Source organism: Crinia signifera, chromosome 7 (assembly GCF_055691185.1).
Source record: "Crinia signifera chromosome 7, ASM5569118v1, whole genome shotgun sequence".
Lineage (NCBI taxonomy): Eukaryota > Metazoa > Chordata > Amphibia > Anura > Myobatrachidae > Crinia > Crinia signifera.
The window spans coordinates 106917384-106940570 of record NC_139223.1 but is presented as its reverse complement, the minus strand read 5'-3'; the positions used below and the strand labels follow the sequence as shown (position 1 = coordinate 106940570).

The 23187-nt window shown below is 39.0% G+C and overlaps 40 non-coding genes and 10 pseudogenes across 40 annotated transcripts; all 50 read left to right on the top strand.

The window, feature by feature from the left end:
• Nucleotides 1-34: 34 nt before the first annotated feature.
• LOC146022347 (5S ribosomal RNA) lies at nt 35-153 on the top strand. The gene has a single exon (XR_014451807.1). It is a non-coding gene; the product is annotated as a 5S ribosomal RNA (ribosomal RNA).
• A 346-nt stretch (nt 154-499) lies between these two features.
• Nucleotides 500-618, top strand: LOC146023417 (5S ribosomal RNA). Its single transcript, XR_014452836.1, has one exon. It is a non-coding gene; the product is annotated as a 5S ribosomal RNA (ribosomal RNA).
• A 345-nt stretch (nt 619-963) lies between these two features.
• On the top strand, nt 964-1081 carry LOC146024671 (5S ribosomal RNA; annotated as a pseudogene).
• A 344-nt stretch (nt 1082-1425) lies between these two features.
• LOC146022670 (5S ribosomal RNA) lies at nt 1426-1544 on the top strand. The gene has a single exon (XR_014452115.1). It is a non-coding gene; the product is annotated as a 5S ribosomal RNA (ribosomal RNA).
• Nucleotides 1545-1891: 347 nt separating this feature from the next.
• On the top strand, nt 1892-2010 carry LOC146024625 (5S ribosomal RNA). The gene has a single exon (XR_014453997.1). It is a non-coding gene; the product is annotated as a 5S ribosomal RNA (ribosomal RNA).
• A 344-nt stretch (nt 2011-2354) lies between these two features.
• Nucleotides 2355-2473, top strand: LOC146022346 (5S ribosomal RNA). Its single transcript, XR_014451806.1, has one exon. It is a non-coding gene; the product is annotated as a 5S ribosomal RNA (ribosomal RNA).
• Nucleotides 2474-2820: 347 nt separating this feature from the next.
• Nucleotides 2821-2939, top strand: LOC146023762 (5S ribosomal RNA). The gene has a single exon (XR_014453168.1). It is a non-coding gene; the product is annotated as a 5S ribosomal RNA (ribosomal RNA).
• A 344-nt stretch (nt 2940-3283) lies between these two features.
• LOC146024779 (5S ribosomal RNA) lies at nt 3284-3402 on the top strand (annotated as a pseudogene).
• Nucleotides 3403-3749: 347 nt separating this feature from the next.
• On the top strand, nt 3750-3868 carry LOC146023761 (5S ribosomal RNA). The gene has a single exon (XR_014453167.1). It is a non-coding gene; the product is annotated as a 5S ribosomal RNA (ribosomal RNA).
• A 345-nt stretch (nt 3869-4213) lies between these two features.
• LOC146025221 (5S ribosomal RNA) lies at nt 4214-4322 on the top strand (annotated as a pseudogene).
• Nucleotides 4323-4666: 344 nt separating this feature from the next.
• LOC146024428 (5S ribosomal RNA) lies at nt 4667-4785 on the top strand. The gene has a single exon (XR_014453810.1). It is a non-coding gene; the product is annotated as a 5S ribosomal RNA (ribosomal RNA).
• A 346-nt stretch (nt 4786-5131) lies between these two features.
• LOC146022011 (5S ribosomal RNA) lies at nt 5132-5250 on the top strand. Its single transcript, XR_014451479.1, has one exon. It is a non-coding gene; the product is annotated as a 5S ribosomal RNA (ribosomal RNA).
• A 344-nt stretch (nt 5251-5594) lies between these two features.
• Nucleotides 5595-5713, top strand: LOC146024834 (5S ribosomal RNA; annotated as a pseudogene).
• Nucleotides 5714-6059: 346 nt separating this feature from the next.
• On the top strand, nt 6060-6178 carry LOC146023649 (5S ribosomal RNA). The gene has a single exon (XR_014453059.1). It is a non-coding gene; the product is annotated as a 5S ribosomal RNA (ribosomal RNA).
• A 345-nt stretch (nt 6179-6523) lies between these two features.
• Nucleotides 6524-6642, top strand: LOC146023281 (5S ribosomal RNA). Its single transcript, XR_014452704.1, has one exon. It is a non-coding gene; the product is annotated as a 5S ribosomal RNA (ribosomal RNA).
• A 344-nt stretch (nt 6643-6986) lies between these two features.
• On the top strand, nt 6987-7105 carry LOC146024927 (5S ribosomal RNA; annotated as a pseudogene).
• Nucleotides 7106-7451: 346 nt separating this feature from the next.
• Nucleotides 7452-7570, top strand: LOC146022010 (5S ribosomal RNA). The gene has a single exon (XR_014451478.1). It is a non-coding gene; the product is annotated as a 5S ribosomal RNA (ribosomal RNA).
• Nucleotides 7571-7914: 344 nt separating this feature from the next.
• Nucleotides 7915-8033, top strand: LOC146022669 (5S ribosomal RNA). The gene has a single exon (XR_014452114.1). It is a non-coding gene; the product is annotated as a 5S ribosomal RNA (ribosomal RNA).
• A 346-nt stretch (nt 8034-8379) lies between these two features.
• On the top strand, nt 8380-8498 carry LOC146023662 (5S ribosomal RNA). Its single transcript, XR_014453072.1, has one exon. It is a non-coding gene; the product is annotated as a 5S ribosomal RNA (ribosomal RNA).
• Nucleotides 8499-8842: 344 nt separating this feature from the next.
• LOC146024747 (5S ribosomal RNA) lies at nt 8843-8961 on the top strand (annotated as a pseudogene).
• Nucleotides 8962-9307: 346 nt separating this feature from the next.
• On the top strand, nt 9308-9426 carry LOC146022009 (5S ribosomal RNA). The gene has a single exon (XR_014451477.1). It is a non-coding gene; the product is annotated as a 5S ribosomal RNA (ribosomal RNA).
• Nucleotides 9427-9771: 345 nt separating this feature from the next.
• Nucleotides 9772-9890, top strand: LOC146025103 (5S ribosomal RNA; annotated as a pseudogene).
• A 346-nt stretch (nt 9891-10236) lies between these two features.
• LOC146021718 (5S ribosomal RNA) lies at nt 10237-10355 on the top strand. The gene has a single exon (XR_014451195.1). It is a non-coding gene; the product is annotated as a 5S ribosomal RNA (ribosomal RNA).
• A 345-nt stretch (nt 10356-10700) lies between these two features.
• Nucleotides 10701-10819, top strand: LOC146021554 (5S ribosomal RNA). Its single transcript, XR_014451034.1, has one exon. It is a non-coding gene; the product is annotated as a 5S ribosomal RNA (ribosomal RNA).
• Nucleotides 10820-11165: 346 nt separating this feature from the next.
• Nucleotides 11166-11284, top strand: LOC146021543 (5S ribosomal RNA). Its single transcript, XR_014451024.1, has one exon. It is a non-coding gene; the product is annotated as a 5S ribosomal RNA (ribosomal RNA).
• A 344-nt stretch (nt 11285-11628) lies between these two features.
• Nucleotides 11629-11747, top strand: LOC146023617 (5S ribosomal RNA). Its single transcript, XR_014453029.1, has one exon. It is a non-coding gene; the product is annotated as a 5S ribosomal RNA (ribosomal RNA).
• Nucleotides 11748-12092: 345 nt separating this feature from the next.
• On the top strand, nt 12093-12211 carry LOC146025265 (5S ribosomal RNA; annotated as a pseudogene).
• Nucleotides 12212-12556: 345 nt separating this feature from the next.
• On the top strand, nt 12557-12675 carry LOC146025124 (5S ribosomal RNA; annotated as a pseudogene).
• Nucleotides 12676-13021: 346 nt separating this feature from the next.
• Nucleotides 13022-13140, top strand: LOC146021542 (5S ribosomal RNA). The gene has a single exon (XR_014451023.1). It is a non-coding gene; the product is annotated as a 5S ribosomal RNA (ribosomal RNA).
• A 345-nt stretch (nt 13141-13485) lies between these two features.
• On the top strand, nt 13486-13604 carry LOC146023674 (5S ribosomal RNA). The gene has a single exon (XR_014453084.1). It is a non-coding gene; the product is annotated as a 5S ribosomal RNA (ribosomal RNA).
• Nucleotides 13605-13949: 345 nt separating this feature from the next.
• On the top strand, nt 13950-14068 carry LOC146023104 (5S ribosomal RNA). Its single transcript, XR_014452532.1, has one exon. It is a non-coding gene; the product is annotated as a 5S ribosomal RNA (ribosomal RNA).
• Nucleotides 14069-14413: 345 nt separating this feature from the next.
• LOC146023576 (5S ribosomal RNA) lies at nt 14414-14532 on the top strand. The gene has a single exon (XR_014452989.1). It is a non-coding gene; the product is annotated as a 5S ribosomal RNA (ribosomal RNA).
• A 347-nt stretch (nt 14533-14879) lies between these two features.
• Nucleotides 14880-14998, top strand: LOC146022008 (5S ribosomal RNA). The gene has a single exon (XR_014451476.1). It is a non-coding gene; the product is annotated as a 5S ribosomal RNA (ribosomal RNA).
• A 345-nt stretch (nt 14999-15343) lies between these two features.
• LOC146025078 (5S ribosomal RNA) lies at nt 15344-15463 on the top strand (annotated as a pseudogene).
• Nucleotides 15464-15807: 344 nt separating this feature from the next.
• LOC146022007 (5S ribosomal RNA) lies at nt 15808-15926 on the top strand. Its single transcript, XR_014451475.1, has one exon. It is a non-coding gene; the product is annotated as a 5S ribosomal RNA (ribosomal RNA).
• Nucleotides 15927-16271: 345 nt separating this feature from the next.
• On the top strand, nt 16272-16390 carry LOC146023935 (5S ribosomal RNA). The gene has a single exon (XR_014453335.1). It is a non-coding gene; the product is annotated as a 5S ribosomal RNA (ribosomal RNA).
• Nucleotides 16391-16734: 344 nt separating this feature from the next.
• On the top strand, nt 16735-16853 carry LOC146022345 (5S ribosomal RNA). Its single transcript, XR_014451805.1, has one exon. It is a non-coding gene; the product is annotated as a 5S ribosomal RNA (ribosomal RNA).
• A 346-nt stretch (nt 16854-17199) lies between these two features.
• On the top strand, nt 17200-17318 carry LOC146021541 (5S ribosomal RNA). Its single transcript, XR_014451022.1, has one exon. It is a non-coding gene; the product is annotated as a 5S ribosomal RNA (ribosomal RNA).
• A 345-nt stretch (nt 17319-17663) lies between these two features.
• Nucleotides 17664-17782, top strand: LOC146023564 (5S ribosomal RNA). The gene has a single exon (XR_014452978.1). It is a non-coding gene; the product is annotated as a 5S ribosomal RNA (ribosomal RNA).
• A 343-nt stretch (nt 17783-18125) lies between these two features.
• Nucleotides 18126-18244, top strand: LOC146022574 (5S ribosomal RNA). Its single transcript, XR_014452024.1, has one exon. It is a non-coding gene; the product is annotated as a 5S ribosomal RNA (ribosomal RNA).
• Nucleotides 18245-18590: 346 nt separating this feature from the next.
• Nucleotides 18591-18709, top strand: LOC146023741 (5S ribosomal RNA). Its single transcript, XR_014453148.1, has one exon. It is a non-coding gene; the product is annotated as a 5S ribosomal RNA (ribosomal RNA).
• A 484-nt stretch (nt 18710-19193) lies between these two features.
• LOC146023553 (5S ribosomal RNA) lies at nt 19194-19312 on the top strand. The gene has a single exon (XR_014452967.1). It is a non-coding gene; the product is annotated as a 5S ribosomal RNA (ribosomal RNA).
• A 344-nt stretch (nt 19313-19656) lies between these two features.
• Nucleotides 19657-19775, top strand: LOC146022005 (5S ribosomal RNA). Its single transcript, XR_014451473.1, has one exon. It is a non-coding gene; the product is annotated as a 5S ribosomal RNA (ribosomal RNA).
• A 345-nt stretch (nt 19776-20120) lies between these two features.
• LOC146024603 (5S ribosomal RNA) lies at nt 20121-20239 on the top strand. Its single transcript, XR_014453975.1, has one exon. It is a non-coding gene; the product is annotated as a 5S ribosomal RNA (ribosomal RNA).
• Nucleotides 20240-20583: 344 nt separating this feature from the next.
• LOC146022004 (5S ribosomal RNA) lies at nt 20584-20702 on the top strand. Its single transcript, XR_014451472.1, has one exon. It is a non-coding gene; the product is annotated as a 5S ribosomal RNA (ribosomal RNA).
• A 345-nt stretch (nt 20703-21047) lies between these two features.
• On the top strand, nt 21048-21166 carry LOC146023732 (5S ribosomal RNA). Its single transcript, XR_014453139.1, has one exon. It is a non-coding gene; the product is annotated as a 5S ribosomal RNA (ribosomal RNA).
• A 344-nt stretch (nt 21167-21510) lies between these two features.
• On the top strand, nt 21511-21629 carry LOC146022344 (5S ribosomal RNA). Its single transcript, XR_014451804.1, has one exon. It is a non-coding gene; the product is annotated as a 5S ribosomal RNA (ribosomal RNA).
• Nucleotides 21630-21975: 346 nt separating this feature from the next.
• On the top strand, nt 21976-22094 carry LOC146021540 (5S ribosomal RNA). Its single transcript, XR_014451021.1, has one exon. It is a non-coding gene; the product is annotated as a 5S ribosomal RNA (ribosomal RNA).
• A 345-nt stretch (nt 22095-22439) lies between these two features.
• LOC146023541 (5S ribosomal RNA) lies at nt 22440-22558 on the top strand. Its single transcript, XR_014452955.1, has one exon. It is a non-coding gene; the product is annotated as a 5S ribosomal RNA (ribosomal RNA).
• A 344-nt stretch (nt 22559-22902) lies between these two features.
• Nucleotides 22903-23021, top strand: LOC146022573 (5S ribosomal RNA). Its single transcript, XR_014452023.1, has one exon. It is a non-coding gene; the product is annotated as a 5S ribosomal RNA (ribosomal RNA).
• The last annotated feature ends 166 nt before the right edge of the window (nt 23022-23187 follow it).

Here is a 23187-nt window from a genome sequence, read left to right as displayed (position 1 = left end):
GAAGTAGAAGAGGGCAAAAAAGTGCATGTATCTCACCTACAGCCATACCACATTGGATAGGCCCAATCTCGTCTGATCTTGGAAGCTAAGCAGTGTTGGGCCTGGTTAGTACTTGGGTGGGAGACCACATGGGAACACCTGGTGCTGTAGGTTTTTTCACATTACTGGCAAATTGTTTTTATTCTCTAGCTATTTAAATTGGAAACTTTTTCTTTTTATTGCCAGTACAGACATTTGGAAGAGGTCAAACAGACACAATAGCCATCACCTAAAGACTTACCACACTGTTTAGGCCCAATTCCAACTGCTTTTGGCAGCTAAACAGTGTATGAGCCTCTTTAGTAGTTTCATTTAAGATCCCCTGCTAATATCATGTCCTGTAGGTCTTTTTACATTACCAAAACATGATTTTTTTCATTAAGCCAAAACAGTTAGGAAACTTTTTTATTAGCTTACCTGGTTATAGAAGTAGAAGAGGGCAAAAAAGTGCATGTATCTCACCTACAGCCATACCAAATTGGATAGGCCCAATCTCATCTGATCTTGGAAGCTAAGCAGTGTTGGGCCTGGTTAGTACTTGGGTGGGAGACCACATGGGAACACCAGGTGCTGTAGGTTTTTTCACATTACTGGCAAATTGTTTTTATTCTCTATCTATTTAAATTGCAAACTTTTTCTTTTTATTGCCAGCACAGACATTTAGAAGAGGTCAAACATACACAATAGCCATCACCTAAAGACTTACCACACTGTTTAGGCCCAATTCCAACTGCTTTTGGCAGCTAAACAGTGTTGAGCCTCTTTAGTAGTTTAATTTAAGATCCCCTGCTAATATCATGTCCTGTAGGTCTTTTTACATTGCCAACACATGATTTTTTTCAGTAAGCAAAAACAGTTACGAAACTTTTTTATTAGCTTAACTGGTGATAGAAGTAGAAGAGGGCAAAAAAGTGCATGTATCTCACCTACAGCCATAACACATTGTTATACCCAATCTCGTCTGATCTTGGAAGCTAAGCAGTGTTGGGCCTGGTTAGTACTTTGGTGGGAGACCACATGGGAACACCAGGTGCTGTAGGTTTTTTCACATTACTGGCAAATTGTTTTTATTCTCTAGCTATTTAAATTGGAAACTTTTTCTTTTTATTGCCTGTAGAGACATTTGTAAGAGGTCAAACAGACACAATAGCCATCACCTAAAGACTTACCACACTGTTTAGGCCCAATTCCAACTGCTTTTGGCAGCTAAACAGTGTTGAGCCTCTTTAGTAGTTTAATTTAAGATACCCTGCTAATATCATGTCCTGTAGGTCTTTTTACATTACCAACACACAATTTTTTTCAGTAAGCAAAAACAGTTAGGAAGCTTTTTTATTAGCTTACCTGGTGATAGAAGAGAAGAGGGCAAAAAAGAGCATGTATCTCACCTACAGCCATACCACATTGGATAGGCCCAATCTCGTCTGATCTTGGAAGCTAAGCAGTGTTGGGCCTGGTTAGTACTTTGGTGGGAGACCACATGGGAACACCTGGTGCTGTAGGTTTTTTCACATTACTGGCAAATTGTTTTTATTCTCTAGCTATTTAAATTGGAAACTTTTTCTTTTTATTGCCAGTACAGACATTTGGAAGAGGTCAAACAGACACAATAGCCATCACCTAAAGACTTACCACACTGTTTAGGCCCAATTCCAACTGCTTTTGGCAGCTAAACAGTGTATGAGCCTCTTTAGTAGTTTCATTTAAGATCCCCTGCTAATATCATGTCCTGTAGGTCTTTTTACATTACCAAAACATGATTTTTTTTAATTAAGCCAAAACAGTTAGGAAACTTTTTTATTAGCTTACCTGGTGATAGAAGTAGAAGAGGGCAAAAAAGTGCATGTATCTCACCTACAGCCATACCACATTGGATAGCCCCAATCTCGTCTGATCTTGGAAGCTAAGCAGTGTTGGGCCTGTTTAGTACTTGGGTGGGAGACCACATGGGAACACCAAGTGCTGTAGGTTTTTTCACATTACTGGCAAATTGTTTTTATTCTCTATCTATTTAAATTGGAAAGTTTTTCTTTTTATTGCCAGCACAGACATTTAGAAGAGGTCAAACATACACAATAGCCATCACCTAAAGACTTACCACACTGTTTAGGCCCAATTCCAACTGCTTTTGGCAGCTAAACAGTGTCGAGCCTCTTTAGTATTTTAATTTAAGATCCCCTGCTAATATCATGTCCTGTAGGTCTTTTTACATTACCAACACATGATTTTTTTCAGTAAGCAAAAACAGTTAGGAAGCTTTTTTATTAGCTTACCTGGTGATAGAAGAGAAGAGGGCAAAAAAGAGCATGTATCTCACCTACAGCCATACCACATTGGATAGGCCCAATCTCGTCTGATCTTGGAAGCTAAGCAGTGTTGGGCCTGGTTAGTACTTGGGTGGGAGACCACATGGGAACACCTGGTGCTGTAGGTTTTTTCACATTACTGGCAAATTGTTTTTATTCTCTAGCTATTTAAATTGGAAACTTTTTCTTTTTATTGCCAGTACAGACATTTGGAAGAGGTCAAACAGACACAATAGCCATCACCTAAAGACTTACCACACTGTTTAGGCCCAATTCCAACTGCTTTTGGCAGCTAAACAGTGTATGAGCCTCTTTAGTAGTTTCATTTAAGATCCCCTGCTAATATCATGTCCTGTAGGTCTTTTTACATTACCAAAACATGATTTTTTTTCATTAAGCCAAAACAGTTAGGAAACTTTTTTATTAGCTTACCTGGTGATAGAAGTAGAAGAGGGCAAAAAAGTGCATGTATCTCACCTACAGCCATACCACATTGGATAGCCCCAATCTCATCTGATCTTGGAAGCTAAGCAGTGTTGGGCCTGGTTAGTACTTGGGTGGGAGACCACATGGGAACACCAAGTGCTGTAGGTTTTTTCACATTACTGGCAAATTGTTTTTATTCTCTATCTATTTAAATTGGAAAGTTTTTCTTTTTATTGCCAGCACAGACATTTAGAAGAGGTCAAACATACACAATAGCCATCACCTAAAGACATACCACACTGTTTAGGCCCAATTCCAACTGCTTTTGGCAGCTAAACAGTGTTGAGCCTCTTTAGTATTTTAATTTAAGATCCCCTGCTAATATCATGTCCTGTAGGTCTTTTTACATTACCAACACATGATTTTTTTCAGTAAGCAAAAACAGTTAGGAAGCTTTTTTATTAGCTTACCTGGTGATAGAAGAGAAGAGGGCAAAAAAGAGCATGTATCTCACCTACAGCCATACCACATTGGATAGGCCCAATCTCGTCTGATCTTGGAAGCTAAGCAGTGTTGGGCCTCGTTAGTACTTGGGTGGAAGACCACATGGGAACACCTGGTGCTGTAGGTTTTTTCACATTACTGGCAAATTGTTTTTATTCTCTAGCTATTTAAATTGGAAACTTTTTCTTTTTATTGCCAGTACAGACATTTGGAAGAGGTCAAACAGACACAATAGCCATCACCTAAAGACTTACCGCACTGTTTAGGCCCAATTCCAACTGCTTTTGGCAGCTAAACAGTGTATGAGCCTCTTTAGTAGTTTCATTTAAGATCCCCTGCTAATATCATGTCCTGTAGGTCTTTTTACATTACCAAAACATGATTTTTTTTCATTAAGCCAAAACAGTTAGGAAACTTTTTTATTAGCTTACCTGGTGATAGAAGTAGAAGAGGGCAAAAAAGTGCATGTATCTCACCTACAGCCATACCACATTGGATAGCCCCAATCTCATCTGATCTTGGAAGCTAAGCAGTGTTGGGCCTGGTTAGTACTTGGGTGGGAGACCACATGGGAACACCAAGTGCTGTAGGTTTTTTCACATTACTGGCAAATTGTTTTTATTCTCTATCTATTTAAATTGGAAAGTTTTTCTTTTTATTGCCAGCACAGACATTTAGAAGAGGTCAAACATACACAATAGCCATCACCTAAAGACATACCACACTGTTTAGGCCCAATTCCAACTGCTTTTGGCAGCTAAACAGTGTTGAGCCTCTTTAGTATTTTAATTTAAGATCCCCTGCTAATATCATGTCCTGTAGGTCTTTTTACATTACCAACACATGATTTTTTTCAGTAAGCAAAAACAGTTAGGAAGCTTTTTTATTAGCTTACCTGGTGATAGAAGTAGAAGAGGGCAAAAAAGTGCCTGTATCTCACCTACAGCCATACCACATTGGATATGCCTGATCTTGGAAGCTAAGCAGTGTTGGGCCTGGTTAGTACTTGGGTGGGAGACCACATATGAACACCAGGTGCTGTAGGTTTTTTCACATTACTGGCAAATTGTTTTTATTCTCTAGCTATTTAAATTGGAAACTTTTTCTTTTTATTGCCTGTAGAGACATTTGTAAGAGGTCAAACAGACACAATAGCCATCACCTAAAGACTTACCACACTGTTTAGGCCCAATTCCAACTGCTTTTGGCAGCTAAACAGTGTTGAGCCTCTTTAGTAGTTTAATTTAAGATCCCCTGCTAATATCATGTCCTGTAGGTATTTTTACATTACCAACACATGATTTTTTTCAGTAAGCAAAAACAGTTAGGAAGCTTTTTTATTAGCTTACCTGGTGATAGAAGAGAAGAGGTCAAAAAAGAGCATGTATCTCACCTACAGCCATACCACATTGGATAGGCCCAATCTCGTCTGATCTTGGAAGCTAAGCAGTGTTGGGCCTGGTTAGAACTTGGGTGGGAGACCACATGGGAACACCTGGTGCTGTAGGTTTTTTCACATTACTGGCAAATTGTTTTTATTCTCTAGCTATTTAAATTGGAAACTTTTTCTTTTTATTGCCAGTACAGACATTTGGAAGAGGTCAAACAGACACAATAGCCATCACCTAAAGACTTACCACACTGTTTATGCCCAATTCCAACTGCTTTTGGCAGCTAAACAGTGTATGAGCCTCTTTAGTAGTTTCATTTAAGATCCCCTGCTAATATCATGTCCTGTAGGTCTTTTTACATTACCAAAACATGATTTTTTTCATTAAGCCAAAACAGTTAGGAAACTTTTTTATTAGCTTACCTGGTGATAGAAGTAGAAGAGGGCAAAAAAGTGCATGTATCTCACCTACAGCCATACCACATTGGATAGGCCCAATCTCGTCTGATCTTGGAAGCTAAGCAGTGTTGGGCCTGGTTAGTACTTGGGTGGGAGACCACATGGGAACACCAGGTGCTGTAGGTTTTTTCACATTACTGGCAAATTGTTTTTATTCTCTATCTATTTAAATTGGAAACTTTTTCTTTTTATTGCCAGCACAGACATTTAGAAGAGGTCAAACATACACAATAGCCATCACCTAAAGACTTACCACACTGTTTAGGCCCAATTCCAACTGTTTTTGGCAGCTAAACAGTGTTGAGCCTCTTTAGTATTTTAATTTAAGATCCCCTGCTAATATCATGTCCTGTAGGTCTTTTTACATTACCAACACATGATTTTTTTCAGTAAGCAAAAACAGTTATGAAGCTTTTTTATTAGCTTACCTGGTGATAGAAGAGAAGAGGGCAAAAAAGAGCATGTATCTCACCTACAGCCATACCACATTGGATAGGCCCAATCTTGTCTGATCTTGGAAGCTAAGCAGTGTTGGGCCTGGTTAGTACTTGGGTGGGAGAACACATGGGAACACCTGGTGCTGTAGGTTTTTTCACATTACTGGCAAATTGTTTTTATTCTCTAGCTATTTAAATTGGAAACTTTTTCTTTTTATTGCCAGTACAGACATTTGGAAGAGGTCAAACAGACACAATAGCCATCACCTAAAGACTTACCACACTGTTTATGCCCAATTCCAACTGCTTTTGGCAGCTAAACAGTGTATGAGCCTCTTTAGTAGTTTCATTTAAGATCCCCTGCTAATATCATGTCCTGTAGGTCTTTTTACATTACCAAAACATGATTTTTTTCATTAAGCCAAAACAGTTAGGAAACTTTTTTATTAGCTTACCTGGTGATAGAAGTAGAAGAGGGCAAAAAAGTGCATGTATCTCACCTACAGCCATACCACATTGGATAGGCCCAATCTCATCTGATATTGGAAGCTAAGCAGTGTTGGGCCTGGTTAGTACTTTGGTGGGAGACCACATGGGAACACCAGGTGCTGTAGGTTTTTTCACATTACTGGCAAATTGTTTTTATTCTCTATCTATTTAAATTGGAAACTTTTTCTTTTTATTGCCAGCACAGACATTTAGAAGAGGTCAAACATACACAATAGCCATCACCTAAAGACTTACCACACTGTTTAGGCCCAATTCCAACTGCTTTTGGCAGCTAAACAGTGTTGAGCCTCTTTAGTAGTTTAATTTAAGATCCCCTGCTAATATCATGTCCTGTAGGTCTTTTTACATTGCCAACACATGATTTTTTTCAGTAAGCAAAAACAGTTACGAAACTTTTTTATTAGCTTACCTGGTGATAGAAGTAGAAGGGGGCAAAAAAGTGCCTGTATCTCACCTACAGCCATACCACATTGGATATGCCCAATCTCGTCTGATCTTGGAAGCTAAGCAGTGTTGGGTCTGTTTAGTACTTGGGTGGGAGACCACATGGGAACACCAGGTGCTGTAGGTTTTTTCACATTACTGGCAAATTGTTTTTATTCTCTAGCTATTTAAATTGGAAACTTTTTCTTTTTATTGCCTGTAGAGACATTTGTAAGAGGTCAAACAGACACATAAGCCATCACCTAAAGACTTACCACACTGTTTAGGCCCAATTCCAACTGCTTTTGGCAGCTAAACAGTGTTGAGCCTCTTTAGTAGTTTAATTTAAGATCCCCTGCTAATATCATGTCCTGTAGGTCTTTTTACATTACCAACACATGATTTTTTTCAGTAAGCAAAAACAGTTAGGAAGCTTTTTTATTAGCTTACCTGGTGATAGAAGAGAAGAGGTCAAAAAAGAGCATGTATCTCACCTACAGCCATACCACATTGGATAGGCCCAATCTCGTCTGATCTTGGAAGCTAAGCAGTGTTGGGCCTGGTTAGAACTTGGGTGGGAGACCACATGTGAACACCTGGTGCTGTAGGTGTTTTCACATTACTGGCAAATTGTTTTTATTCTCTAGCTATTTAAATTGGAAACTTTTTCTTTTTATTGCCAGTACAGACATTTGGAAGAGGTCAAACAGACACAATAGCCATCACCTAAAGACTTACCACACTGTTTAGGCCCAATTCCAACTGCTTTTGGCAGCTAAACAGTGTATGAGCCTCTTTAGTAGTTTCATTTAAGATCCCCTGCTAATATCATGTCCTGTAGGTCTTTTTACATTACCAAAACATGATTTTTTTCATTAAGCCAAAACAGTTAGGAAACTTTTTTATTAGCTTACCTGGTGATAGAAGTAGAAGAGGGCAAAAAAGTGCATGTATCTCACCTACAGCCATACCACATTGGATAGGCCCAATCTCGTCTGATCTTGGAAGCTAAGCAGTGTTGGGCCTGGTTAGTACTTGGGTGGGAGACCACATGGGAACACCAGGTGCTGTAGGTTTTTTCACATTACTGGCAAATTGTTTTTATTCTCTATCTATTTAAATTGGAAACTTTTTCTTTTTATTGCCAGCACAGACATTTAGAAGAGGTCAAACATACACAATAGCCATCACCTAAAGACTTACCACACTGTTTAGGCCCAATTCCAACTGCTTTTGGCAGCTAAACAGTGTTGAGCCTCTTTAGTAGTTTAATTTAAGATCCCCTGCTAATATCATGTCCTGTAGGTCTTTTTACATTACCAACACATGATTTTTTTCAGTAAGCAAAAACAGTTAGGAAGCTTTTTTATTAGCTTACCTGGTGATAGAAGAGAAGAGGGCAAAAAAGAGCGTGTATCTCACCTACAGCCATACCACATTGGATAGGCCCAATCTCGTCTGATCTTGGAAGCTAAGCAGTGTTGGGCCTGGTTAGTACTTTGGTGGGAGACCACATGGGAACACCTGGTGCTGTAGGTTTTTTCACATTACTGGCAAATTGTTTTTATTCTCTAGCTATTTAAATTGGAAACTTTTTCTTTTTATTGCCAGTACAGACATTTGGAAGAGGTCAAACAGACACAATAGCCATCACCTAAAGACTTACCACACTGTTTAGGCCCAATTCCAACTGCTTTTGGCAGCTAAACAGTGTATGAGCCTCTTTAGTAGTTTCATTTAAGATCCCCTGCTAATATCATGTCCTGTAGGTCTTTTTACATTACAAAAACATGATTTTTTTCATTAAGCCAAAACAGTTAGGAAACTTTTCTATTAGCTTACCTGGTGATAGAAGTAGAAGAGGGCAAAAAAGTGCATGTATCTCACCTACAGCCATACCACATTGGATAGGCCCAATCTCGTCTGATCTTGGAAGCTAAGCAGTGTTGGGCCTAGTTAGTACTTGGGTGGGAGACCACATGGGAACACCAGGTGCTGTAGGTTTTTTCACATTACTGGCAAATTGTTTTTATTCTCTATCTATTTAAATTGGAAACTTTTTCTTTTTATTGCCTGTAGAGACATTTGTAAGAGGTCAAACAGACACATAAGCCATCACCTAAAGACTTACGACACTGTTTAGGCCCAATTCCAACTGCTTTTGGCAGCTAAACAGTGTTGAGCCTCTTTAGTAGTTTAATTTAAGATCCCCTGCTAATATCATGTCCTGTAGGTCTTTTTACATTACCAACACATGATTTTTTTCAGTAAGCAAAAACAGTTAGGAAGCTTTTTTATTAGCTTACCTGGTGATAGAAGAGAAGAGGTCAAAAAAGAGCATGTATCTCACCTACAGCCATACCACATTGGATAGGCCCAATCTCGTCTGATCTTGGAAGCTAAGCAGTGTTGGGCCTGGTTAGAACTTGGGTGGGAGACCACATGTGAACACCTGGTGCTGTAGGTTTTTTCACATTACTGGCAAATTGTTTTTATTCTCTAGCTATTTAAATTGGAAACTTTTTCTTTTTATTGCCAGTACAGACATTTGGAAGAGGTCAAACAGACACAATAGCCATCACCTAAAGACTTACCACACTGTTTAGGCCCAATTCCAACTGCTTTTGGCAGCTAAACAGTGTATGAGCCTCTTTAGTAGTTTCATTTAAGATCCCCTGCTAATATCATGTTCTGTAGGTCTTTTTACATTACCAAAACATGATTTTTTTCATTAAGCCAAAACAGTTAGGAAACTTTTTTATTAGCTTACCTGGTGATAGAAGTAGAAGAGGGCAAAAAAGTGCATGTATCTCACCTACAGCCATACCACATTGGATAGGCCCAATCTCGTCTGATCTTGGAAGCTAAGCAGTGTTGGGCCTGGTTAGTACTTGGGTGGGAGACCACATGGGAACACCAGGTGCTGTAGGTTTTTTCACATTACTGGCAAATTGTTTTTATTCTCTATCTATTTAAATTGGAAACTTTTTCTTTTTATTGCCAGCACAGACATTTAGAAGAGGTCAAACATACACAAAAGCCATCACCTAAAGACTTACCACACTGTTTAGGCCCAATTCCAACTGCTTTTGGCAGCTAAACAGTGTTGAGCCTCTTTAGTATTTTAATTTAAGATCCCCTGCTAATATCATGTCCTGTAGGTCTTTTTACATTACCAACACATGATTTTTTTCAGTAAGCAAAAACAGTTAGGAAACTTTTTTATTAGCTTACCTGGTGATAGAAGTAGAAGAGGGCAAAAAAGTGCCTGTATCTCACCTACAGCCGTGCCACGTTGGATATGCCCAATCTCGTCTGATGATGGAAGCTAAGCAGTGTTGGGCCTGGTTAGTACTTGGGTGGGAGACCACATGGGAACACCTGGTGCTGTAGGTTTTTTCACATTACTGGCAAATTGTTTTTATTCTCTAGCTATTTAAATTGGAAACTTTTTCTTTTTATTGCCAGTACAGACATTTGGAAGAGGTCAAACAGACACAATAGCCATCACCTAAAGACTTACCACACTGTTTAGGCCCAATTCCAACTGCTTTTGGCAGCTAAACAGTGTATGAGCCTCTTTAGTAGTTTCATTTAAGATCCCCTGCTAATATCATGTCCTGTAGGTCTTTTTACATTACCAAAACATGATTTTTTTCATTAAGCCAAAACAGTTAGGAAACTTTTTTATTAGCTTACCTGGTGATAGAAGTAGAAGAGGGCAAAAAAGTGCATGTATCTAACCTACAGCCATACCACATTGGATAGGCCCAATCTCATCTGATCTTGGAAGCTAAGCAGTGTTGGGCCTGGTTAGTACTTAGGTGGGAGACCACATGGGAACACCAGGTGCTGTAGGTTTTTTCACATTACTGGCAAATTGTTTTTATTCTCTATCTATTTAAATTGGAAACTTTTTCTTTTTATTGCCAGCACAGACATTTAGAAGAGGTCAAACATACACAATAGCCATCACCTAAAGACTTACCACACTGTTTAGGCCCAATTCCAACTGCTTTTGGCAGCTAAACAGTGTTGAGCCTCTTTAGTAGTTTAATTTAAGATCCCCTGCTAATATCATGTCCTGTAGGTCTTTTTACATTGCCAACACATGATTTTTTTCAGTAAGCAAAAACAGTTACGAAACTTTTTTATTAGCTTACCTGGTGATAGAAGTAGAAGAGGGCAAAAAAATGCCTGTATCTCACCTACAGCCATACCACATTGGATATGCCCAATCTCGTCTGATCTTGGAAGCTAAGCAGTGTTGGGCCTGGTTAGTACTTGGGTGGGAAACCACATGGGAACACCTGGTGCTGTAGGTTTTTTCACATTACTGGCAAATTGTTTTTATTCTCTAGCTATTTAAATTGGAAACTTTTTCTTTTTATTGCCAGTACAGACATTTGGAAGAGGTCAAACAGACACAATAGCCCTCACCTAAAGACTTACCACACTGTTTAGGCCCAATTCCAACTGCTTTTGGCAGCTAAACAGTGTATGAGCCTCTTTAGTAGTTTCATTTAAGATCCCCTGCTAATATCATGTCCTGTAGGTCTTTTTACATTACCAAAACATGATTTTTTTCATTAAGCCAAAACAGTTAGGAAACTTTTTTATTAGCTTACCTGGTGATAGAAGTAGAAGAGGGCAAAAAAGTGCATGTATCTAACCTACAGCCATACCACATTGGATAGGCCCAATCTCATCTGATCTTGGAAGCTAAGCAGTGTTGGGCCTGGTTAGTACTTGGGTGGGAGACCACATGGGAACACCAGGTGCTGTAGGTTTTTTCACATTACTGGAAAATTGTTTTTATTCTCTATCTATTTAAATTGGAAACTTTTTCTTTTTATTGCCAGCACAGACATTTAGAAGAGGTCAAACATACACAATAGCCATCACCTAAAGACTTACCACACTGTTTAGGCCCAATTCCAACTGCTTTTGGCAGCTAAACAGTGTTGAGCCTCTTTAGTAGTTTAATTTAAAATCCCCTGCTAATATCATGTCCTGTAGGTCTTTTTACATTGCCAACACATGATTTTTTTCAGTAAGCAAAAACAGTTACGAAACTTTTTTATTAGCTTACCTGGTGATAGAAGAGAAGAGGTCAAAAAAGAGCACGTATCTCACCTACAGCCATACCACATTGGATAGGCCCGATCTCGTCTGATCTTGGAAGCTAAGCAGTGTTGGGCCTGGTTAGTACTTGGGTGGGAGACCACATAGGAACACCTGGTGCTGTAGGTTTTTTCACATTACTGGCAAATTGTTTTTATTCTCTAGCTATTTAAATTGGAAACTTTTTCTTTTTATTGCCAGTACAGACATTTGGAAGAGGTCAAACAGACACAATAGCCATCACCTAAAGACTTACCACACTGTTTAGGCCCAATTCCAACTGCTTTTGGCAGCTAAACAGTGTTGAGCCTCTTTAGTAGTTTAATTTAAGATCCCCTGCTAATATCATGTCCTGTAGGTCTTTTTACATTGCCAACACATGATTTTTTTCAGTAAGCAAAAACAGTTACGAAACTTTTTTATTAGCTTACCTGGTGATAGAAGTAGAAGAGGGCAAAAAAGTGCCTGTATCTCACCTACAGCCGTGCCATGTTGGATATGCCCAATCTCGTCTGTTGATGGAAGCTAAGCAGTGTTGGGCCTGGTTTGTACTTGGGTGGGAGACCACATGGGAACACCAGGTGCTGTAGGTTTTTTCACATTACTGGCAAATTGTTTTTATTCTCTAGCTATTTAAATTGGAAACTTTTTCTTTTTATTGCCTGTAGAGACATTTGTAAAAGGTCAAACAGACACAATAGCCATCACCTAAAGACTTACCACACTGTTTAGGCCCAATTCCAACTGCTTTTGGCAGCTAAACAGTGTTGAGCCTCTTTAGTAGTTTAATTTAAGATCCCCTGCTAATATCATGTCCTGTAGGTCTTTTTACATTGCCAACACATGATTTTTTTCAGTAAGCAAAAACAGTTACGAAACTTTTTTATTAGCTTACCTGGTGATAGAAGTAGAAGAGGGCAAAAAAGTGCCTGTATCTCACCTACAGTCGTGCCACGTTGGATATGCCCAATCTCGTCTGATGATGGAAGCTAAGCAGTGTTGGGCCTGGTTAGTACTTGGGTGGGAGACCACATGGGAACACCAGGTGCTGTAGGTTTTTTCACATTACTGGCAAATTGTTTTTATTCTCTAGCTATTTAAATTGGAAACTTTTTCCTTTTATTGCCAGTACAGACATTTGGAAGAGGTCAAACAGACACAATAGCCATCACCTAAAGACTTACCACACTGTTTAGGCCCAATTCCAACTGCTTTTGGCAGCTAAACAGTGTATGAGCCTCTTTAGTAGTTTCATTTAAGATCCCCTGCTAATATCATGTCCTGTAGGTCTTTTTACATTACCAAAACATGATTTTTTTCATTAAGCCAAAACAGTTAGGAAACTTTTTTATTAGCTTACCTGGTGATAGAAGTAGAAGAGGGCAAAAAAGTGCATGTATCTCACCTACAGCCATACCACATTGGATAGGCCCAATCTCATCTGATCTTGGAAGCTAAGCAGTGTTGGGCCTGGTTAGTACTTGGGTGGGAGACCACATGGGAACACCAGGTGCTGTAGGTTTTTTCACATTACTGGCAAATTGTTTTTATTCTCTATCTATTTAAATTGGAAACTTTTTCTTTTTATTGCCAGCACAGACATTTAGAAGAGGTCAAACATACACAATAGCCATCACCTAAAGACTTACCACACTGTTTAGGCCCAATTCCAACTGCTTTTGGCAGCTAAACAGTGTTGAGCCTCTTTAGTAGTTTAATTTAAGATCCCCTGCTAATATCATGTCCTGTAGGTCTTTTTACATTGCCAACACATAATTTTTTTCAGTAAGCAAAAACAGTTACGAAACTTTTTTATTAGCTTACCTGGTGATAGAAGTAGAAGAGGGCAAAAAAGTGCCTGTATCTCACCTACAGCCATACCACATTGGATAGGCCCAATCTTGTCTGATCTTGGAAGCTAAGCAGTGTTGGGCCTGGTTAGTACTTGGGTGGGAGACCACATGGGAACACCAGGTGCTGTAGGTTTTTTCACATTACTGGCAAATTGTTTTTATTCTCTATCTATTTAAATTGGAAACTTTTTCTTTTTATTGCCAGCACAGACATTTAGAAGAGGTCAAACATACACAATAGCCATCACCTAAAGACTTACCACACTGTTTAGGCCAAATTCCAACTGCTTTTGGCAGCTAAACAGTGTTGAGCCTCTTTAGTATTTTAGTTTAAGATCCCCTGCTAATATCATGTCCTGTAGGTCTTTTTACATTGCCAACACATGATTTTTTTCAGTAAGCAAAAACAGTTACGAAACTTTTTTATTAGCTTACCTGGTGATAGAAGTAGAAGAGGGCAAAAAAGTGCCTGTATCTCACCTACAGCCATACCACATTGGATTTGTCCAATCTCGTCTGATCTTGGAAGCTAAGCAGTGTTGGGCCTGGTTAGTACTTGGGTGGGAGACCACATGGGAACACCTGGTGCTGTAGGTTTTTTCACATTACTGGCAAATTGTTTTTATTCTCTAGCTATTTAAATTGGAAACTTTTTCTTTTTATTGCCAGCACAGACATTTAGAAGAGGTCAAACATACACAATAGCCATCACCTAAAGACTTACCACACTGTTTAGGCCCAATTCCAACTGCTTTTGGCAGCTAAACAGTGTTGAGCCTCTTTAGTAGTTTAATTTAAGATCCCCTTATAATATCATGTCCTGTAGGTCTATTTACATTGCCAACACATGATTTTTTTCAGTAAGCAAAAACAGTTACGAAACTTTTTTATTAGCTTACCTGGTGATAGAAGTAGAAGAGGGCAAAAAAGTGCCTGTATCTCACCTACAGCCATACCACATTGGATATGCCCAATCTCGTCTGATCTTGGAAGCTAAGCAGTGTTGGGCCTGGTTAGTACTTGGGTGGGAGACCACATGGGAACACCAGGTGCTGTAGGTTTTTTCACATTACTGGCAAATTGTTTTTATTCTCTAGCTATTTAAATTGGAAACTTTTTCTTTTTATTGCCTGTAGAGACATTTGTAAGAGGTCAAACAGACACAATAGCCATCACCTAAAGACTTACCACACTGTTTAGGCCCAATTCCAACTGCTTTTGGCAGCTAAACAGTGTATGAGCCTCTTTAGTAGTTTCATTTAAGATTCCCTGCTAATATCATGTCCTGTAGGTCTTTTTACATTACCAAAACATGATTTTTTTCATTAAGCCAAAACAGTTAGGAAACTTTTTTATTAGCTTACCTGGTGATAGAAGTAGAAGAGGGCAAAAAAAGTGCAGGTATCTCACCTACAGCCATACCACATTGGATAGGCCCAATCTCGTCTGATCTTGGAAGCTAAGCAGTGTTGGGCCTGGTTAGTACTTGGGTGGGAGACCACATGGGAACACCAGGTGCTGTAGGTTTTTTCACATTACTGGCAAATTGTTTTTATTCTCTATCTATTTAAATTGGAAACTTTTTCTTTTTATTGCCAGCACAGACATTTAGAAGAGGTCAAACATACACAATAGCCATCACCTAAAGACTTACCACACTGTTTAGGCCCAATTCCAACTGCTTTTGGCAGCTAAACAGTGTTGAGCCTCTTTAGTAGTTTAATTTAAGATCCCCTGCTAATATCATGTCCTGTAGGTCTTTTTACATTGCCAACACATGATTTTTTTCAGTAAGCAAAAACAGTTACGAAACTTTTTTATTAGCTTACCTGGTGATAGAAGTAGAAGAGGGCAAAAAAGTGGCTGTATCTCACCTACAGCCATACCACATTGGATATGCCCAATCTCGTCTGATTTTTGGAAGCTAAGCAGTGTTGGGCCTGGTTAGTGCTTGGGTGGTAGACCACATGGGAACACCTGGTGCTGTAGGTTTTTTCACATTACTGGCAAATTGTTTTTATTCTCTAGCTATTTAAATTGGAAACTTTTTCTTTTTATTGCCTGTAGAGACATTTGTAAGAGGTCAAACAGACACAATAGCCATCACCTAAAGACTTACCACACTGTTTAGGCCCAATTCCAACTGCTTTTGGCAGCTAAACAGTGTTGAGCTCTTTAGTAGTTTAATTTAAGATCCCCTGCTAATATCATGTCCTGTAGGTCTTTTTACATTACCAAAACATGATTTTTTTCATTAAGCCAAAACAGTTAGGAAACTTTTTTATTAGCTTACCTGGTGATAGAAGTAGAAGAGGGCAAAAAAGTGCATGTATCTCACCTACAGCCATACCACATTGGATAGGCCCAATCTCGTCTGATCTTGGAAGCTAAGCAGTGTTGGGCCTGGTTAGTACTTGGGTGGGAGACCACATGGGAACACCAGGTGCTGTAGGTTTTTTCACATTACTGGCAAATTGTTTTTATTCTCTATCTATTTAAATTGGAAACTTTTTCTTTTTATTGCCAGCACAGACATTTAGAAGAGGTCAAACATACACAATAGCCATCACCTAAAGACTTACCACACTGTTTAGGCCCAATTCCAACTGCTTTTGGCAGCTAAACAGTGTTGAGCCTCTTTAGTAGTTTAATTTAAGATCCCCTGCTAATATCATGTCCTGTAGGTCTTTTTACATTGCCAACACATGATTTTTTTCAGTAAGCAAAAACAGTTACAAAACTTTTTTATTAGCTTACCTGGTGATAGAAGTAGAAGAGGGCAAAAAAGTGCCTGTATCTCACCTACAGCCATACCACATTGGATATGCCTAATCTCGTCTGATCTTGGAAGCTAAGCAGTGTTGTGCCTGGTTAGTACTTGGGTGGGAGACCACGTGGGAACACCAGGTGCTGTAGGTTTTTTCACATTACTGGCAAATTGTTTTTATTCTCTAGCTATTTAAATTGGAAACTTTTTCTTTTTATTGCCTGTAGAGACATTTGTAAGAGGTCAAACAGACACAATAGCCATCACCTAAAGACTTACCACACTGTTTAGGCCCAATTCCAACTGCTTTTGGCAGCTAAACAGTGTTGAGCCTCTTTAGTAGTTTAATTTAAGATCCCCTGCTAATATCATGTCCTGTAGGTCTTTTTACATTACCAACACATGATTTTTTTCAGTAAGCAAAAACAGTTAGGAAGCTTTTTTATTAGCTTACCGGGTGATAGAAGAGAAGAGGTAAAAAAAGAGCATGTATCTCACCTACAGCCATACCACATTGGATAGGCCCAATCTCGTCTGATCTTGGAAGCTAAGCAGTGTTGGGCCTGGTTAGTACTTGGGTGGGAGACCACATGGGAACACCTGGTGCTGTAGGTTTTTTCACATTACTGGCAAATTGTTTTTATTCTCTAGCTATTTAAATTGGAAACTTTTTCTTTTTATTGCCAGTACAGACATTTGGAAGAGGTCAAACAGACACAATAGCCATCACCTAAAGACTTACCACACTGTTTAGGCCCAATTCCAACTGCTTTTGGCAGCTAAACAGTGTATGAGCCTCTTTAGTAGTTTCATTTAAGATCCCCTGCTAATATCATGTCCTGTAGGTCTTTTTACATTACCAAAACATGATTTTTTTCATTAAGCCAAAACAGTTAGGAAACTTTTTTATTAGCTTACCTGGTGATAGAAGTAGAAGAGGGCAAAAAAGTGCATGTATCTCACCTACAGCCATACCACATTGGATAGGCCCAATCTCATCTGATCTTGGAAGCTAAGCAGTGTTGGGCCTGGTTAGTACTTGGGTGGGAGACCACATGGGAACACCAGGTGCTGTAGGTTTTTTCACATTACTGGCAAATTGTTTTTATTCTTTATCTATTTAAATTGGAAACTTTTTCTTTTTATTGCCAGCACAGACATTTAGAACAGGTCAAACATACACAATAGCCATCACCTAAAGACTTACCACACTGTTTAGGCCCAATTCCAACTGCTTTTGGCAGCTAAACAGTGTTGAGCCTCTTTAGTAGTTTAATTTAAGATCCCCTGCTAATATCATGTCCTGTAGGTGTTTTTACATTGCCAACACATGATTTTTTTCAGTAAGCAAAAACAGTTACGAAACTTTTTTATTAGCTTAACTGGTGATAGAAGTAGAAGAGGGCAAAAAAGTGCATGTATCTCACCTACAGCCATACCACATTGGATATGCCCAATCTCGTCTGATCTTGGAAGCTAAGCAGTGTTGGGCCTGGTTAGTACTTGGGTGGGAGACCACATGGGAACACCAGGTGCTGTAGGTTTTTCACATTACTGGCAAATTGTTTTTATTCTCTAGCTATTTAAATTGGAAACTTTTTCTTTTTATTGCCTGTAGAGACATTTGTAAGAGGTCAAACAGACACAATAGCCATCACCTAAAGACTTACCACACTGTTTAGGCCCAATTCCAACTGCTTTTGGCAGCTAAACAGTGTTGAGCCTCTTTAGTAGTTTAATTTAAGATCCCCTGCTAATATCATGTCCTGTAGGTCTTTTTACATTACCAACACATGATTTTTTTCAGTAAGCAAAAACAGTTAGGAAGCTTTTTTATTAGCTTACCTGGTGATAGAAGAGAAGAGGGCAAAAAAGAGCATGTATCTCACCTACAGCCATACCACATTGGATAGGCCCAATCTCGTCTGATCTTGGAAGCTAAGCAGTGTTGGGCCTGGTTAGTACTTTGGTGGGAGACCTCATGGGAACACCTGGTGCTGTAGGTTTTTTCACATTACTGGCAAATTGTTTTTATTCTCTAGCTATTTAAATTGGAAACTTTTTCTTTTTATTGCCAGTACAGACATTTAGAAGAGGTCAAACAGACACAATAGCCATCACCTAAAGACTTACCACACTGTTTAGGCCCAATTCCAACTGCTTTTGGCAGCTAAACAGTGTATGAGCCTCTTTAGTAGTTTCATTTAAGATCCCCTGCTAATATCATGTCTTGTAGGTCTTTTTACATTACCAAAACATGATTTTTTTAATTAAGCCAAAACAGTTAGGAAACTTTTTTATTAGCTTACCTGGTGATAGAAGTAGAAGAGGGCAAAAAAGTGCGTGTATCTCACCTACAGCCATACCACATTGGATAGCCCCAATCTCGTCTGATCTTGGAAGCTAAGCAGTGTTGGGCCTGGTTAGTACTTGGGTGGGAGACCACATGGGAACACCTGGTGCTGTTGGTTTTTTCACATTACTGGCAAATTGTTTTTATTCTCTAGCTATTTAAATTGGAAACTTTTTCTTTTTATTGCCAGTACAGACATTTGGAAGAGGTCAAACAGACACAATAGCCATCACCTAAAGACTTACCAAATTGTTTTTATTCTCTATCTCTATCAAATTGTTTTTATTCTCTATCTATTTAAATTGGAAACTTTTTCTTTTTATTGCCAGCACAGACATTTAGAAGAGGTCAAACATACACAATAGCCATCACCTAAAGACTTACCACACTGTTTAGGCCCAATTCCAACTGCTTTTGGCAGCTAAACAGTGTTGAGCCTTTTTAGTAGTTTAATTTAAGATCCCCTGCTAATATCATGTCCTGTAGGTCTTTTTACATTGCCAACACATGATTTTTTTCAGTAAGCAAAAACAGTTACGAAACTTTTTTATTAGCTTACCTGGTGATAGAAGTAGAAGAGGGCAAAAAAGTGCCTGTATCTCACCTACAGCCATACCACATTGGATATGCCCAATCTCGTCTGATCTTGGAAGCTAAGCAGTGTTGGGCCTGGTTAGTACTTGGGTGGGAGACCACATGGGAACACCAGGTGCTGTAGGTTTTTTCACATTACTGGCAAATTGTTTTTATTCTCTAGCTATTTAAATTGGAAACTTTTTCTTTTTATTGCCTGTAGAGACATTTGTAAGAGGTCAAACAGACACAATAGCCATCACCTAAAGACTTACCACACTGTTTAGGCCCAATTCCAACTGCTTTTGGCAGCTAAACAGTGTTGAGCCTCTTTAGTAGTTTAATTTAAGATCCCCTGCTTATATCATGTCCTGTAGGTCTTTTTACATTACCAACACATGATTTTTTTCAGTAAGCAAAAACAGTTAGGAAGCTTTTTTATTAGCTTACCTGGTGATAGAAGAGAAGAGGTCAAAAAAGAGCATGTATCTCACCTACAGCCATACCACATTGGATAGGCCCAATCTCGTCTGATCTTGGAAGCTAAGCAGTGTTGGGCCTGGTTAGTACTTGGGTGGGAGACCACATGGGAACACCAGGTGCTGTAGGTTTTTTCACATTTCTGGCAAATTGTTTTTATTCTCTATCTATTTAAATTGGAAACTTTTTCTTTTTATTGCCAGCACAGACATTTAGAAGAGGTCAAACATACACAATAGCCATCACCTAAAGACTTACCACACTGTTTAGGCCCAATTCCAACTGCTTTTGGCAGCTAAACAGTGTTGAGCCTCTTTAGTAGTTTAATTTAAGATCCCCTGCTAATATCATGTCCTGTAGGTCTTTTTACATTGCCAACACATGATTTTTTTCAGTAAGCAAAAACAGTTACGAAACTTTTTTATTAGCTTACCTGGTGATAGAAGTAGAAGAGGGCAAAAAAGTGGCTGTATCTCACCTACAGCCATACCACATTGGATATGCCCAATCTCGTCTGATTTTGGAAGCTAAGCAGTGTTGGGCCTGGTTAGTGCTTGGGTGGTAGACCACATGGGAACACCTGGTGCTGTAGGTTTTTTCACATTACTGGCAAATTGTTTTTATTCTCTAGCTATTTAAATTGGAAACTTTTTCTTTTTATTGCCTGTAGAGACATTTGTAAGAGGTCAAACAGACACAATAGCCATCACCTAAAGACTTACCACACTGTTTAGGCCCAATTCCAACTGCTTTTGGCAGCTAAACAGTGTTGAGCTCTTTAGTAGTTTAATTTAAGATCCCCTGCTAATATCATGTCCTGTAGGTCTTTTTACATTACCAAAACATGATTTTTTTCATTAAGCCAAAACAGTTAGGAAACTTTTTTATTAGCTTACCTGGTGATAGAAGTAGAAGAGGGCAAAAAAGTGCATGTATCTCACCTACAGCCATACCACATTGGATAGGCCCAATCTCGTCTGATCTTGGAAGCTAAGCAGTGTTGGGCCTGGTTAGTACTTGGGTGGGAGACCACATGGGAACACCAGGTGCTGTAGGTTTTTTCACATTACTGGCAAATTGTTTTTATTCTCTATCTATTTAAATTGGAAACTTTTTCTTTTTATTGCCAGCACAGACATTTAGAAGAGGTCAAACATACACAATAGCCATCACCTAAAGACTTACCACACTGTTTAGGCCCAATTCCAACTGCTTTTGGCAGCTAAACAGTGTTGAGCCTCTTTAGTAGTTTAATTTAAGATCCCCTGCTAATATCATGTCCTGTAGGTCTTTTTACATTGCCAACACATGATTTTTTTCAGTAAGCAAAAACAGTTACAAAACTTTTTTATTAGCTTACCTGGTGATAGAAGTAGAAGAGGGCAAAAAAGTGCCTGTATCTCACCTACAGCTATACCACATTGGATATGCCCAATCTCGTCTGATCTTGGAAGCTAAGCAGTGTTGTGCCTGGTTAGTACTTGGGTGGGAGACCACGTGGGAACACCAGGTGCTGTAGGTTTTTTCACATTACTGGCAAATAGTTTTTATTCTCTAGCTATTTAAATTGGAAACTTTTTCTTTTTATTGCCTGTAGAGACATTTGTAAGAGGTCAAACAGACACAATAGCCATCACCTAAAGACTTACCACACTGTTTAGGCCCAATTCCAACTGCTTTTGGCAGCTAAACAGTGTTGAGCCTCTTTAGTAGTTTAATTTAAGATCCCCTGCTAATATCATGTCCTGTAGGTCTTTTTACATTACCAACACATGATTTTTTTCAGTAAGCAAAAACAGTTAGGAAGCTTTTTTATTAGCTTACCGGGTGATAGAAGAGAAGAGGTCAAAAAAGAGCATGTATCTCACCTACAGCCATACCACATTGGATAGGCCCAATCTCGTCTGATCTTGGAAGCTAAGCAGTGTTGGGCCTGGTTAGTACTTGGGTGGGAGACCACATGGGAACACCTGGTGCTGTAGGTTTTTTCACATTACTGGCAAATTGTTTTTATTCTCTAGCTATTTAAATTGGAAACTTTTTCTTTTTATTGCCAGTACAGACATTTGGAAGAGGTCAAACAGACACAATAGCCATCACCTAAAGACTTACCACACTGTTTAGGCCCAATTCCAACTGCTTTTGGCAGCTAAACAGTGTATGAGCCTCTTTAGTAGTTTCATTTAAGATCCCCTGCTAATATCATGTCCTGTAGGTCTTTTTACATTACCAAAACATGATTTTTTTCATTAAGCCAAAACAGTTAGGAAACTTTTTTATTAGCTTACCTGGTGATAGAAGTAGAAGAGGGCAAAAAAGTGCATGTATCTCACCTACAGCCATACCACATTGGATAGGCCCAATCTCATCTGATCTTGGAAGCTAAGCAGTGTTGGGCCTGGTTAGTACTTGGGTGGGAGACCACATGGGAACACCAGGTGCTGTAGGTTTTTTCACATTACTGGCAAATTGTTTTTATTCTTTATCTATTTAAATTGGAAACTTTTTCTTTTTATTGCCAGCACAGACATTTAGAACAGGTCAAACATACACAATAGCCATCACCTAAAGACTTACCACACTGTTTAGGCCCAATTCCAACTGCTTTTGGCAGCTAAACAGTGTTGAGCCTCTTTAGTAGTTTAATTTAAGATCCCCTGCTAATATCATGTCCTGTAGGTGTTTTTACATTGCCAACACATGATTTTTTTCAGTAAGCAAAAACAGTTACGAAACTTTTTTATTAGCTTAACTGGTGATAGAAGTAGAAGAGGGCAAAAAAGTGCATGTATCTCACCTACAGCCATACCACATTGGATATGCCCAATCTCGTCTGATCTTGGAAGCTAAGCAGTGTTGGGCCTGGTTAGTACTTGGGTGGGAGACCACATGGGAACACCAGGTGCTGTAGGTTTTTTCACATTACTGGCGAATTGTTTTTATTCTCTAGCTATTTAAATTGGAAACTTTTTCTTTTTATTGCCTGTAGAGACATTTGTAAGAGGTCAAACAGACACAATAGCCATCACCTAAAGACTTACCACACTGTTTAGGCCCAATTCCAACTGCTTTTGGCAGCTAAACAGTGTTGAGCCTCTTTAGTAGTTTAATTTAAGATCCCCTGCTAATATCATGTCCTGTAGGTCTTTTTACATTACCAACACATGATTTTTTTCAGTAAGCAAAAACAGTTAGGAAGCTTTTTTATTAGCTTACCTGGTGATAGAAGAGAAGAGGGCAAAAAAGAGCATGTATCTCACCTACAGCCATACCACATTGGATAGGCCCAATCTCGTCTGATCTTGGAAGCTAAGCAGTGTTGGGCCTGGTTAGTACTTTGGTGGGAGACCTCATGGGAACACCTGGTGCTGTAGGTTTTTTCACATTACTGGCAAATTGTTTTTATTCTCTAGCTATTTAAATTGGAAACTTTTTCTTTTTATTGCCAGTACAGACATTTAGAAGAGGTCAAACAGACACAATAGCCATCACCTAAAGACTTACCACACTGTTTAGGCCCAATTCCAACTGCTTTTGGCAGCT